Source organism: Polychytrium aggregatum (assembly GCF_025602895.1).
Source record: "Polychytrium aggregatum strain JEL109 chromosome Unknown BJ171scaffold_52, whole genome shotgun sequence".
NCBI classification, from domain to species: Eukaryota; Fungi; Chytridiomycota; class Chytridiomycetes; order Polychytriales; genus Polychytrium; species Polychytrium aggregatum.
Window position 1 is genome coordinate 89,237 of NW_026516254.1, and position 14,342 is coordinate 103,578.

Genomic DNA, 14,342 nt, shown 5'->3' on the forward strand with positions numbered 1-14,342 from the left:
CCGTTGGAACGTCGAGCCGAGACAGATATGAACAATGGACGACAGCATCTATCGTCGTCATCAACACAATGGCCGGGAAATGGCCAATCATCTGCCCAAAGACTGCCGCTCCTGAGCACCCAAGCTTTGCTTGGAACAAACTTGGGATCCTTCTTTCGGGGCAATGAGCCACTGACCCGCAGGAGCGCTACCGATAGACCACCATGGACAACATCTTCTACGCTATCATGAATGGGTCGATCGCCGATGTCCAGGCCATACTCCGGCGGTCCCCAGGCAGCATCAACCAAACCTCAAACGTCAACCTTGGTCGGACGCCGCTTCATATGGGCACAATTGCCGGGAAGCATATACTCGTGCACTTTCTCACACAGCAGGCAGGTCCAGAAGGTCGCCGGGATTGCTAAATTGCATATACTGTTGGAAGATCTGGATAGATTCAAGTTGGCGAGTTTGCCTGACTCCCCACCACTGTCCAATGGCAGAGTGGCGTGGACCTCAATGCGCAGGATCAAAACGGAAACACCGCACTGCATTTTGCCGTCGAAAACAACGATATAGAAATGGCAAAACTCCTCATCGACGCCGGCTCAGACAAGACTGTCAAAAATATACGTGGCGAAAAGTAAGCCGGAGGCGCAAGGCTGGAGACTTTGCCAGTTGGGAGGATCGTTCTGGAGAAAAGTTCCAGAACCACCGTGTCGCGTTGTCTAACTCTGTGGGCCGACTTCAGACCCAGAGATATCGTGAAGAGCAAGGAAATGAACGACACACTCAATGGTGAGTCGATCCAAGCGACCGCCCAAGAGGGCTCAAACACCCGAGTTTCTGTCAGAGCATCACTAACAAGCGAGCAGCAACGCCGTGCGACGACTCAGATCCATCGCAGGTGAGCCATGCTGCCTCAACAAGGTGGCTCCATGGCAAGAATGAATTGCTTTGCATAGTCAGCACCAGCTCAAACTCTTGCTGTTCAAAAGAAATATTCCGCAGAGTACTATTCGGCAATCGGACCAGAGCTCGCTCAGCTCCAGCATGCCCTGCCGAGTGATGTCAACATTCTCAAGATCTTTGCCTTGGATCTGGTTCAAAAGCAGGCCAAATTTGAGAATCGCTGCCGGGTGCGTTGATGAGCTGCACTTGGAGAGTTCTCGTGGAACATGCAATAAGCAAATTGACTTGGCCAAGTTCCGTTGACATACAGGAAATCATATACCAGCTTGTTGAGGAGAAGCACATTTTGGCCCACAAAAACAGGTTGATGGAGGTAAACAAAGAGATCAAACTGCCCCGAGAGAATAGCACCATCGCTCTGTCGTAGCTGTGGAAGCTGGAACGACACCTCGCATTATTTCACAGGAAGCAATCGGGATCAAGGACAAAGATACAAGCACTCGTTACATCGAGCAGCTCCAGTACTGGCAGGACGAAAATGAGCGGAATCAAGCCACAATTACGTATCTCAAGGTAGCGGCCTGCCAATTTATCTGCTTGTTTCAGACCAATGAGTTCAGAGACCCGCTTGGCGATCAAAGCTTGCTGTCCGTTGCACTAGATGTCGGCTCTGGAAGAGCACTTGATGCGGAGCCATCGATGCCCTCAGGATTGAAAAATATACCTGAAAACGACCTTTAGCTGCGGCTTCAGGAGAAAGAGACGAATATTCATGAGCAAATCGAGCAGAGTAGACTGCAGCTTGGCCAGATGTCCAAAGAGCACGCGCTTCAGCTCTCGAGCGTCCTGGAAAAGCACGAAGAAACACAGAGGGCACTCCAGGTTCGTAGAGACCACCCTTGGATGGCATAGCGGTGAAGCGACATCAGCACAACACTCATATCAGCTTTGCTGGACCGCCGCTCTGCATCCAAACCGGTCCAGGATCTTCAAAAAATCTACACTGAAACTCAAACCTCGAAACTCGTAGACATGCGCAAATCCATTTCACAGAGGCAAGCTCAGAAGGTGGGAGAATGGCAAAGCTAGCTTCTACGATAAGTTGCTCGAGAAAATTCCCACAGTAACAGCCATTTGATTCATTCAGACAGTCGAGAGTCTGAACTCGGAAGTCGTGGTGCTGCAAGAAGAGCTACTGTCTTGTACCAGCCAAAACTCGGCACTTGAAGAGCGCTTGAAGGTGAGCAGAGCGCCTACATCGTGAATTCACAATTCAAACGAGCATAATCCTTCGCCTACTTACAGCGTGCCACCGCCAGCTTTCCGAGAAACTATTGGATTTGAAGGAGAAAGAAAACGCGGTACTTCGCGAGGACTTGAAGCAGCTGCGAGAATCCCTGACACAAAAGGTCTGTGAGATGACCTTGACAAGCCTTCTGCCTCCGTCGTTCGTCGAGGCATGCCCGAACTTGTATGCCCGAACTAATGAGATTCAGTGATCCGCCAGGCTTCTGAGAAACCAGATCGCCAGGAGAGGCTCAATCTCGATGCACGCTCCGGTGCCGTAGCTCTGGAGGCTGTCCCCCGAAACTCGATGCAACTCAAGGCTGTGCCAGTCCAAGTGCTGATAGATCGGCTTACGGATCCACAAACTCATGGTGCGTTTGGTTGAAATTGAATGTAGTAAATTGGGATGGGATAGATTCCTTCCTGCGTCGCGGGCACAAAATCAATGATCTAACTGGGGCCTGATAGATGCCGAGTTTGTGCATGCCTTCATTCTCACGCACAAGTCGTTCATGAGAAGCCAAGAGCTGATGCGCGAGCTTTCGAAAGCCGCCCTGGGAAATGCATCAACAGCATCGACATCCAGTCCACGGCTTCTCAGGTACGTTACCAAGTTTCGGATGACAAGTATGTATCAATCGACTGAAGCATAGCAACTCCATCCAGAACCATCAACACGCTCAAGTACTGGATTGAGAACTACTGGAGCGACTTTCAGGAAGATGGCCAGCTCCTAGCTGATCTGACCGAGACGATGGATATATTGAGCAAAACCGACCCTGATCTTGTCAATATGGTGCGAAACATCACATCGCGGAAGGTGAGCCGAGTTCTTCCGTGCTGGGAAGTCTGCTTGTGGCCGTGCTGTATTTGATCACACTATTGGAAGAGTTGGACGAAATTTCATGGCGACATACAGCGACTGAGTTGGATCACATGTCTGCTGACTCCCAAGCTGCAAGCAACAACAAGCCATATTCGCAAGAGCACCGATCGACCGTGTCCCAAGCCAATTCTGCCAAAAGGTCTTCAGAAACGATACGAGCCTGAAGGAACCGTCTACAAAGTCAATGCGGGACTCGCTACGATCATCATCCCAGAGCGCATCGACATCAGAGACAGGAGCCTCCAAATGGCCCAGACTCCACCACGTCTGAGCCAAGAGCTTGGTGGTAGTCTGTCCGATATAACCTCTCTAAGCAGGGAACCCAAGCCAAGGTGGCTGTTTGCAGATTTTGACCCACTTGAGGTAGCACGCCAAATCACATTGATTGAATTCGAATTGTTTTCCGCGATAAAGGTAAAGTCGTTTGAGTTTTGATTGTGCACTATTCCGGCGTGTCTGAGAGCGGCACGTTTTCATCGACACATTGTCCGTCGCGAGCATGAAGCACCTCGCCAGACGCCACCGCGGATGAGTCTGTCTATACTTTGGCGAACCACTTGATTTAGGTTCAGAAAAATCCCAGTGCTGCCGCACATATCTCTCCCTGCATGATCGATGCGTCGCTGATATCATAAGTTTATCGACCATAACCGTACAGCCACGAGAGTTTCTGGATTTGGCATGGATGAAGGATGACAAGGAGAAGCTGGCACCAAACATCATGAAAATGGCACGCTGGTCAAACCATGTGGTTCGCTGGCTGATTACCGAAATTGTAACGATCAAAGATCAACCCAAAATCCGTGCGGCCGCCTATGAAAGGGTAGCCCGGGTAGCAAAGGTGGCGAATGCTGCTGAATGGAATGCTGAACACTGGTGTTTGGCGGCGTCACTGTTGCTGAGATTCACAATAGACAGAATAATTGAGATACTAGCTTAATACTTACAAGTGCATGAACGATATGACCGCACTATATCAGCATTTGGCCGTGCTAAACAACTTCAACGGCGTCAAAGAATGCGTGGCGGCACTGCAATCATCTTCGGTTTACCGGCTTCGCAAAACAAAGGCGGTATGTGTACAAACCCAACCTTGGAACGATACGATCCATTGCTTGATCTTCAAGTCCAGCATCTTTGTCGAGGATGTTGTTGTGGCTATTTGGACAGCAAAGCGGCGTCGACTGTGTGAATATGAAGCGAATTCATCGCAAATGGCTCCTTCGACTTAGAGTGTGGCTGGAAAGTACATCAAGGTCGTTGAGGAGCTTCAGCGGATGATATCCAGTGAGCTGAATTACAAAAGCTTGAGATCAAGAATTCACGCTGCAGAGCCGCCGGTGATTCCATTTCCAGGTATATACCAAGGCGATCTGGTAAGTTGCAGAAGCACGGGGCTCGCCTGAGTAAGCTTGTGGCTCACCGACCACGAGACTCAGAGAAACAGCCGATTTGCCTCTGCTCGAAGGAAACGGAGCATACAGAGTGGGTGTGGCAAGCACAGAAAACCCCGCCAATGAAATCGGCCCGGCGTTTCGAGGCTCACTGTGTCTTGGGCAACCATCATAGGTGTTTCTAGATACCACGAATAAATCGGCACCAAGCGACGGAAACATCAACTTTGTGAAGCATCTTAAGGTGTTTCAATATGTACGCGAGATTCAGGTACTCAGCACACATGAGGCGAGTGGCGGAAGTCACTCCCTTGAGAATCAACCTGAAGGCGACTGCATGAGGCGACCATCATAGAGAGGCCATTCAACGAACTCAGCTCTATCCTTTCAGATATATCAGCAAACAAGCTATGCACTCACTCCAATTCCAGAGATTCAGGAGTACATCAAAGCTTTCATCGGGATGAGCGATGACGACGCATACGATGCTTCTTTAGCTTGCGAGCCACGCGAATTGACCTCGAGTCGAGGCGCATAGTAAACACTCTACTGAAGGAACGAAGCGACCCGCTTGTTCCAGCACACATTCCGAGTGGCTGAGCAGCTCATCAGTACGAGCCAATCGAGTTGCTACGAAGTTACTGCATCGAATCATCGACATTCAGCTCGCCTTGGGAAGCATGATATTGGGTATAGGCAGCTGATTTCCATAACCGATGATCGACCTCTACACTGCAGTCATGTTCCCGGCCGAGTTGATATCCTTGTTCCGGACTGTGATGTACTACTTGATGGAGTGAACAATATGGGCGATGAAGAGTCCCATGGGCTGTCGACAATCGGAGCAGCCCTGTTCGGGCTGTGGATCAAAGCGTAGTAGCGCTGCAGCATAGAAACTGAAGGTGGTGAATTGAACCATTGGCGATAAGTGCGTGTATTGATGTCCATAACGGAGTGGTTACTGTCCCCAGCTACATCTTGTTTGTTTCATTTGAAAGCTATGGAAGCAGACCCCCACAAACTAGGACTGTCCATCATAACTGGGACGCGTTTCGATTCTCATCGATGGTGGATGCTGAGTATTTGAGATTTTGAAGCAGGAATAGCTGCAAAACCGAGAGATCGTTGGTGTGGGTTTATGAGCTATCATGGAAATCGAGGAGCGAGTGATACGGTATTGAAGGAGTATGATACCGCATTGAGTGCACCGTCCGGGAAAGTCGATATCGCATGCTTCACAACTTCGTGCCCATGTTGAGTGACGACCAAACGTGAAATCGGCCACCCGTTCGGCGGTACAATTCGATCCACATGCCTTGACGGCCAAAGTTGACTTGATAGATCCGACTGAGACCGTCTCCGAGTTGGATACAGTTTGTGATGGAGACAGAATCGGAGTGCAAGGTTGTCTAGGTGGTTCCATTGGTCCTGAAAGACTCTGGTGACAATAGCAATGCGGACTCAGGAAGAAACACGATCCCATCCTTTGAAGCGCAATTTCTGTCAGCGAAAGCACAGGTAGTCCGCGCTCTCGTTCGTTGAGAATGAGCTGACCGAAGCTGAACACGTTGAAGCGATTGCCCTGCACCCAGAATTTGGAGAGTCTGGGAAGGCGTGTCATTTCATATGGAACAAACTCGAGCTGATTTTTCGACAGATCCAAGGTGTGCAATCGATCAAGAAGGGCGATCGATGGGGGCACTTGACGAAGCGTGTTGTTGGCTATCCGAAGCTCGCGTAGGAAAGTCAGTGCGCCGATCCTTGGGGAGAGGGATTGCAGCCGATTGTTGGAAACATTGAGCTCGATGAGATTTGGCAGGCACGAAAACAATTCATCTGGAAGGGCCTCGATGACATTGTTCTGGAGAAGCAGCACATGCAGTCTGTCGAATCTGGGTATATCTGGCTGTATAACAATAAACTCCAAGGCAGGAGTCAAATTGCTGGCATCGAGCTCATTCACTCGCTCATCGTATCGCGCCAAGTTTGGGCCATTTTGATGAGAAAATACAATCGGAGAAGCGTGAGTGGATGGAGAAGCAGATGGTATTAATATCTGTACGAACAGCAAAATCGTGGTATCGTGGGGTCGTGAGCTCATGACCAGATGGGCTGATAAGAATGGAATTAGTAAGACTCAAAGCAATTGCAACGGAGTGAGAGAAACACAGTTTCGCAGTCGAGTGTTTTGGAGGAACTGGCCTCTCCTGGCGACAAGCGGGGGAGCAGGCGACACAGGGAGAGAGAGCTGGGGAGGGGAGGGGGCGACGGGCGGATCAAACCGACATGGGGCGCTGAGCAGACAAAGAGAAACCGTTGCTTCGGACAAAAGCACGTCATAGTCGGATCATGCCGCACACTCGACTAACGACGGCCAAGTGGGTCAAGTTACCCTCGCGGGTACCCGTCCCATGGAGTCCGTCCGTCCCATGGAGCCCATCCGTATGGAGCCCATCCGTCCCATGGAGCCAGCCCATGACTCCAATATCTCATCGGCCGAGCCTGTCGCACCAGTGCGAGCGCCGATCGACGTCATTCGGCCAGATAAACGATCGAAAACACTCGCTCCACAAGCTGCTCGCGTGTTGAAGTGACCAGTTTCGATGTGAGCACGACATCGAGCAAGAACGGCGCAGAGGATAGTATGATGATGCGATTCAGGGATTAGAAAGGGCAAAAAATGCCTTCTACCAGAATTGAACTGGTGACCTTCTGCTTACTAGGCAGACGCTCTGCCAACTGAGCCAAGAAGGCATGGATTCCGCATCGGGGAATCGAACCCCGGCCACCTCGGTGAAAGCGAGGGATCCTAGCCACTGGACCAATGCGGATCGACGTAAATTTTATCCAGTGCAAACTTGACCCCTAGAACATTCCACATCATCCGCATCCTCCCCGTCCCCTCCGACATGAGCGCTGCTGCCCTCGTAAACGGCACAACATCCCGACCTTATTGGCTGGAGATCGGATTACTGAAAGTGTCGGTGGACGAGCTCGGCAAAACTTGACATCGCCGTCCCTCCGCAAATAAGTCCTTTCGGGATAGAGAGTCGCGGCGAGGATTGTAAAATATCCTGGATCGCAAGGCCAGCACCAGTCCCACAGCCCAAAAGGGACGCTAAGGCAAAGTCTGAATAAAGACCCATCTATCGACTGCCTGGATCAATGCGGGCTTGCGGGTGGATTTCGCGGAAGCATATGCTGAATCCATTGGGACTTTATGGTGTTGGTCTTTACCCCTGGCTCCCTGGCTCACTGGCCTCCTGTCGACAATCAGCCGCCGTCCAACCCTCATGCTCCGTGAGTCATGGACATGGCCATCATATCTTGGACTCGCTTGTCATTATGTGCAAAAAATATCATCATCGAGTACTGTCACAGATCGCTCTTGTTTAATCATCGTCCGATCATCGATGTAGCCGAACCAAGTACCATTGTGTATCGCCACAGATGATTCAGAACATCAAAGTCAACCTGAACACACATTTTCATTATCTTTCCATTTTCAACCGAGAGAGCTTCCTCATTTTTCAAGCCGGGACTATTCTACTAATGGCAGGCCAAGCTTCTCAGTGCTCGTCCAGCCCCTCACCACTTTGCAGTCTCGACCATCCATAACCCAGGGACCGCTCACTAGTCTCTGAATTCAACGGACACAATCGAAAACAGTGGACCGAGGGCGTTGCTGAGCAGCTGTAGGAACTGTGGCGTTTCATGCGAATTCCTTTATCATGCCGTTGCACTTTCATGGAGTAGGACTGCCTGCACACCAGAATATTCAAGCAGTATTTCAGGACTGTTTATCGTATTGTTGGCATTCGGGGCGGTGACAGTGATCCAGACAACAATGTCGCTCTGGACAATAGTCAGTGTGCTGTGGCAAAGATCGAGTATGCTCTGAACAACAGCGACATCGGTGCATGCGCCTCATACCCACGGCCCGCCCTATGCTGAATTACGACGGCCCAAGAGACCCTGTAGTTCGCTTCGGGCCTCTGACGAGCCATGGTCATTTGCCGCCTTCTCCAGCCAGGCCGTTGCCTCCTCGATATCGGCTTCGGTGGCGTCGTGAGCGTTGATGAGAAGCCGAGCGTACGCAACCATGGCTGGCTCATATCCTCCTCTGGCCGATTGAAGGATCCACTGGGCCGCAATCACCCGGTCGGCCGTGGTGCCAATGCCATTCGAGTACATCTCTCCAAGCCTGAACTGCGCTTCGAGGTGGCCTTGGCTTGCTGCCTGTGTGAACCAGCGAAGGGCCTCGTGTGTGTCTCGTCCAACAAACACCCCTGCAGACCTGTAGCTGCCCATTTGGAATTGAGCAGTGTCATCTCCGTGCTCGGCTGCTGCCTCGATGTACCTGAATCCCTCCTCCTCGTTGCGGAGCACTCCACGGCCGGTCATCAGACATTGACCAGCCATGAACGCCGCGCCGGCATGAAAGGGCTCTGTGTCGGCCAGATCTTTGTAGATGCCACAGGCCCGGCCGAGGTTGCGGGTGGTGCCGCGGCCGTGGTAGAGACACTCGGCGCACTGAAACTTGGCTTCGCGGTGTCTCTGGTCGGCTGCCAGTCGATACCATTGAAAAGCATCGCTGTCGCTCTGATCCACCCCGAGTCCAAGGCGGTAGCATTCGCCCACACGGAATTGTGCATCGGCGATACCGTGGTTTGCAGGCACCTGGAAGAGTTCAAAAGCACAGTGGTGATCGCAGTGCATTCCGACCCCGTCATGATAAAGCTCGCCGAGTCTGAGATGAGCCGTGATGTGGCCCTCCTCGACGGCAAGCCTGTAGTGGTCGATGGCCGCTGCGTGGTCGATGCTGGTACCACGGCCGTTGAGGTGGCATTCGGCCAGTTGGAAGTGGACCTCTGGAGCGGGCCAGTGCTCGACGCACTCCTCAAGCAATCGAAAGGCTCGCTCGTCATCTTGCTCGACAGCGCTTCCTTTGAGGCAGGCCAGGGCAAGGGCGTATTGGGCTTCTGGATGCTGGTTGCCGGCGGCCTGCTCGAGCCAGGATACGGCGCGGCTGCGGTTCTCGGAACTGCTGTCGTTGATATAGTGCTCGCCGAGACGGAACTGGGCTGCCACATGGCCCTGTGCGGCTGCCCTGCGGTATCCATCTAGGGCCTCGATCTTGCTGACACTGCGGCCCCGGCCGAGCCGGCAGCATTCGGCATGGTCATAGCAAGCCTCGACAACGCCTTGTCTCTTGGCCTCGGCCAGATATCTCTGCGCGGTGAGGTAGTTGATGCTGACGCCATCCCCGATCATGAAGATGTGGCCGAGATAGTACTTTGCGTAGGCGTGGTTGCCCCTGTCGGCCTCGGAGAACCAGCGGACAGCCCTGGAGACGCTTCGATCGATGCCGAGCCCAAAGTAATAGCACAGTCCGACCTGGAATTGCGCCTCGCGGTGGCCTCGTCGAGCAGCTTTGAGGTACAGATGGAAGGCAGACACATGGCTTCGTTCGGATGGCTGCTCGCACTCCCGACCCATCTCATAGAGCTCGTTGGGACTCACGACAAAACTCAACCGCCTACACAGTTGGCGATAGACCATAACAAATCGATGCCCTGTGGTTTTGAAGAGAACTGGGCAAGTCCAGAATACGGAAGCGAATGGTGAGATTGGATCGGTGCAGAGTTGGTGCGTTCTGCAACCCATCGGTAGCGCAAAAGCACACCGACATACTTTCATCAGCCGTGGAGACCACTATGCGGATGACCAGGACATTGACAGCAACAAGAGCCGCGGACCAGAGCATCCCAGCGAGCCAAGCGCCGAGTGGCGTGCATTGGCCAGAGCGTGCTGGGTTGCTGCAAGACCCAATTGATAGCCTCAGCAGCTCCGATGTCGCTTGAGTGAACGCAAAGTATATGAACACATTCGATAGCATAGAGCGCAACATCCTGGAGCGTATCTCCCGGCTGACAAGGAGCAAAGTGCGAAGGATGAGGGTACAAGGTCGAGACTCTGAGCTGCAGGGGCAAGAGCTGTTGAATATAAGGATGTGATGGTGGTGGGGATGAGACAGGTGTCTGTCTCAATCCAATCATGCCCACGTCTGGAAATGCTGATTGGCACAATGCTCTGATTCGAGCCCGGCGAGATTGGCCCGAGAAGCGTCCTCGAAACAACCCGATCAATGAACGGATTCAGCGCAATGAGTCCATTGATGCGGCGAGGAAGGTTGAGAGTGCCTAGCCATCACAATAGCCCGCTATCACAATAACCCACCATCACAATAACCCAGCCATTGAATCTGCTGGCTGTCCCATACCTCGGACGATGGGATGCTCGCAGCAACTGTCTCACTGCCTGTTGTTTCTGACGCTCGACTGCTACGACCACCCGCTGTGGGCTACCAACATTGCATCGAATTAATATATCCCTGGGTCGAGGTGGGTAAATGCTACTCACAGGCTGTTTTGATGTATTTGCTCTGGAGCCACATCAGGCAAGACATGCACAAAGGCTGACATTTGATTCGATAGGATAGGATGGTATTTGATGTCGAATATCACTTCGCTTACACTCAGGACCACGCCCTGCAAATGCTCGGGGCAAGGATGAAGGTCAGACTGTGGCAGAATCTGCTAGAGTCCTATGCCACCCGTCAGCTTGATGCTCGCGCGGGGCTATGCGCTGCAGGCAGTCAACAGCATTCGCTGCATGCTGTCTCCTCCATCTGAATGTGTCGCCATAATTGACAACAACTTTGCAGTGGCAACAAGGGCTCGGCGAGCAAGATTTCTCTTCGAGAAGAACAATCAAGCAGCAGACGCAGCTGTTCAAGTGGATTGGATGAGGTGCTGTCGTTGACTTTTGGTCGAGTGCAGCACTTTGATTGGAATCGTGGCCGCCTTTGATTGTGATCGACGCAATCACTCCACCGCCTCGACAATGGCAGTCGCCTTTGGCACTACCCCTGATTGACAACAGAGCTACTCGCCCGATGCCATACTGCTGCTATAAGATACTTTCCTCCCCCATCTCCTCCCGCAATTGCTCGCTGTCCGATTGAGCTGTGTTCGTTTCGTTGCTGTTCCGGCCTGCATCCGCAACCTCCGCCCGCCTCAGTCTCACTCGCACTTTCCCACAGCATCACGCTTGGTGGCCGCAATGTCGCTCGTTGATAACATTGCCAAAACTCTTGCAAGGGGAATTATTGGCCTTGTCAGCGCCGCCTCGGAGACGGTGGCTGAGGGTCTGGCCAAGCGAAAGCGAGGCGACGATGGCGATATCGGCGATGGTGAGTTCAGCCCTCGTCGTCAGAGCCCCAACAACCGCACCAGGTGCGATCACCACTGCAACAACTGCCACAGGCCCAGGTGCCTCAATCCTTGCGACCAATGCCCCACTGTCGATTGCCCCCACTGCACAAATGCCAGAATCTGTTGTCGCCACTTGCATGTCCAGCAGAGTCCCTTGCGCTCATCTTCCAGGGCAAGTACCGTCTCGCTGTCTCGCCTTGGCTCTTCGGCATCCAGTCAACTGTATCGAAGCCCCTCTTCCGTCTCATCAGCCCGATCGAAATCCAGCACCGCACATTCGATTGCATCGTCCGTGGCACACCGGGCAACTCCCTCGGATCTGTGCGGACAAACGCTGTCGGCTCTCCATCCCGATCGTGTATTTGCCACTCCACGGTCAGCCATCGACAGGCGATACGATACAGCCAGAGCCTCGCCCTCATACTCGACGACCAGCCCAAGAGGTCTCTCGACACCGACTCCCATACCCAGTCGCAGCGACCAGCTGCCTCCTTACGCCTCTCCAGTATCGTCGCTGCAGAGCCGTGGCCACCCAAGCCCAGACCCAGGCAGCGGCCAAGGCGAGCTCATCCAACACATCTGTCTGAACCTTGGCATCAGCGAAGCCACTTTCCGCTTACACTTCGGATCGGACACTCCTCCACCCGAGATACTCGAAGGCCTGCTCCAATTCCTCAGCCGAGTGCCGCCTTTCCTTCCAGCCTCCATCACCGAATACAATCGTGAGCAACCGTTGTGGTCGCAGCTGAGTGGTGACTCGGCCCGACGAGAGTCGATCCAGCACTTGCTTCAACAGTGCAACAGCCTGGTCAACTATCCATGGACATCCATACCCAACGCAGCTCGGCTTGACTTTGACTTTCTCGATCGCCTGGAGCCCGCTGAACGATTCCGGTTCCTCGACGAGGCTAACATTCTCGATAGCACCTTCGAGTCTCGCGCAAGATCCGGCGAGACCAGCCATCGGCTCTTTGTCGTTCGCTTTCTCAACCAGCCCTTTGGAATCCCACGAAACACCCTGCTCGGGTTCGAGCGCTTCTATTTGCAGCGCCTCACCAACATCAGTCTCACCCTGGTTGGCGGCTTTGCTGCCAACATCCTGCAGAGCCATCCCAACGAACTCCGGAACGTGGTGACCCTCCGGATCATGCAAACCACCAGCATCCCAAGCACAGCCATGAACGACTTGCGACCTCTTCCAACCCTGGAGAGACTGCGGAATCTCCATCTACCGCACACCATCCTCAGTCTTGACGGCATCGGTACCCGATTCCCACGCCTCCGCCTCTTGGATCTGCGCCTCTGTCGCAATCTTGGGAGTCTCCATGGGCTGCGGGACCTGGACCATCTCGAGGTGCTGATCCTGCCTCCACTGATCCACACACTCGAAGGGCTCCCTGCAACAATGCCAAGCATCCACACCCTTGACTTGTCGAGTTCCACGGGCCTGCGGTCCCTCACACAGCTTCCATTCATGAGCCAGATCAGGCGAGTCGTTCTGAGCAGATCGCATGAAACGCCACAGTTCCTACAGCTGCTCAGCAACGCCCTCGGTCCACTGTTTTCGATTGTGTCCGTTGAATTCAGAGACTAGTGAGCGGTCCCTGGGTTATGGATGGTCGAGACTGCAAAGTGGTGAGGGGCTGGACGAGCACTGAGAAGCTTGGCCTGCCATTAGTAGAATAGTCCCGGCTTGAAAAATGAGGAAGCTCTCTCGGTTGAAAATGGAAAGATAATGAAAATGTGTGTTCAGGTTGACTTTGATGTTCTGAATCATCTGTGGCGATACACAATGGTACTTGGTTCGGCTACATCGATGATCGGACGATGATTAAACAAGAGCGATCTGTGACAGTACTCGATGATGATATTTTTTGCACATAATGACAAGCGAGTCCAAGATATGATGGCCATGTCCATGACTCACGGAGCATGAGGGTTGGACGGCGGCTGATTGTCGACAGGAGGCCAGTGAGCCAGGGAGCCAGGGGTAAAGACCAACACCATAAAGTCCCAATGGATTCAGCATATGCTTCCGCGAAATCCACCCGCAAGCCCGCATTGATCCAGGCAGTCGATAGATGGGTCTTTATTCAGACTTTGCCTTAGCGTCCCTTTTGGGCTGTGGGACTGGTGCTGGCCTTGCGATCCAGGATATTTTACAATCCTCGCCGCGACTCTCTATCCCGAAAGGACTTATTTGCGGAGGGACGGCGATGTCAAGTTTTGCCGAGCTCGTCCACCGACACTTTCAGTAATCCGATCTCCAGCCAATAAGGTCGGGATGTTGTGCCGTTTACGAGGGCAGCAGCGCTCATGTCGGAGGGGACGGGGAGGATGCGGATGATGTGGAATGTTCTAGGGGTCAAGTTTGCACTGGATAAAATTTACGTCGATCCGCATTGGTCCAGTCAGTCAATAGGTGGGTCTTTATTAAAGACTTTGCCTTAGCGTCCCTTTTGGGCTCTGGGACTGGGTGTTGGCTTTGCCAACCGGGACATCCGCATTGGTCCAGTCAGTCAATAGGTGGGTCTTTATTAAAGACTTTGCCTTAGCGTCCCTTTTGGGCTCTGGCACTGGGTGTTGGCTTTGCCAACCGGGACA

The 14,342-nt window shown here is 52.9% G+C and overlaps 2 non-coding genes across 2 annotated transcripts; both read right to left on the reverse strand.

Moving 5' to 3' along the window:
* Window positions 1-7,142: 7,142 nt before the first annotated feature.
* Window positions 7,143-7,215, reverse strand: BJ171DRAFT_t284. Its single transcript has one exon. It is a non-coding gene; the product is annotated as a tRNA-Thr (tRNA).
* A 5-nt stretch (window positions 7,216-7,220) lies between these two features.
* Window positions 7,221-7,292, reverse strand: BJ171DRAFT_t283. Its single transcript has one exon. It is a non-coding gene; the product is annotated as a tRNA-Glu (tRNA).
* Between the last annotated feature and the right edge of the window lie 7,050 nt (window positions 7,293-14,342).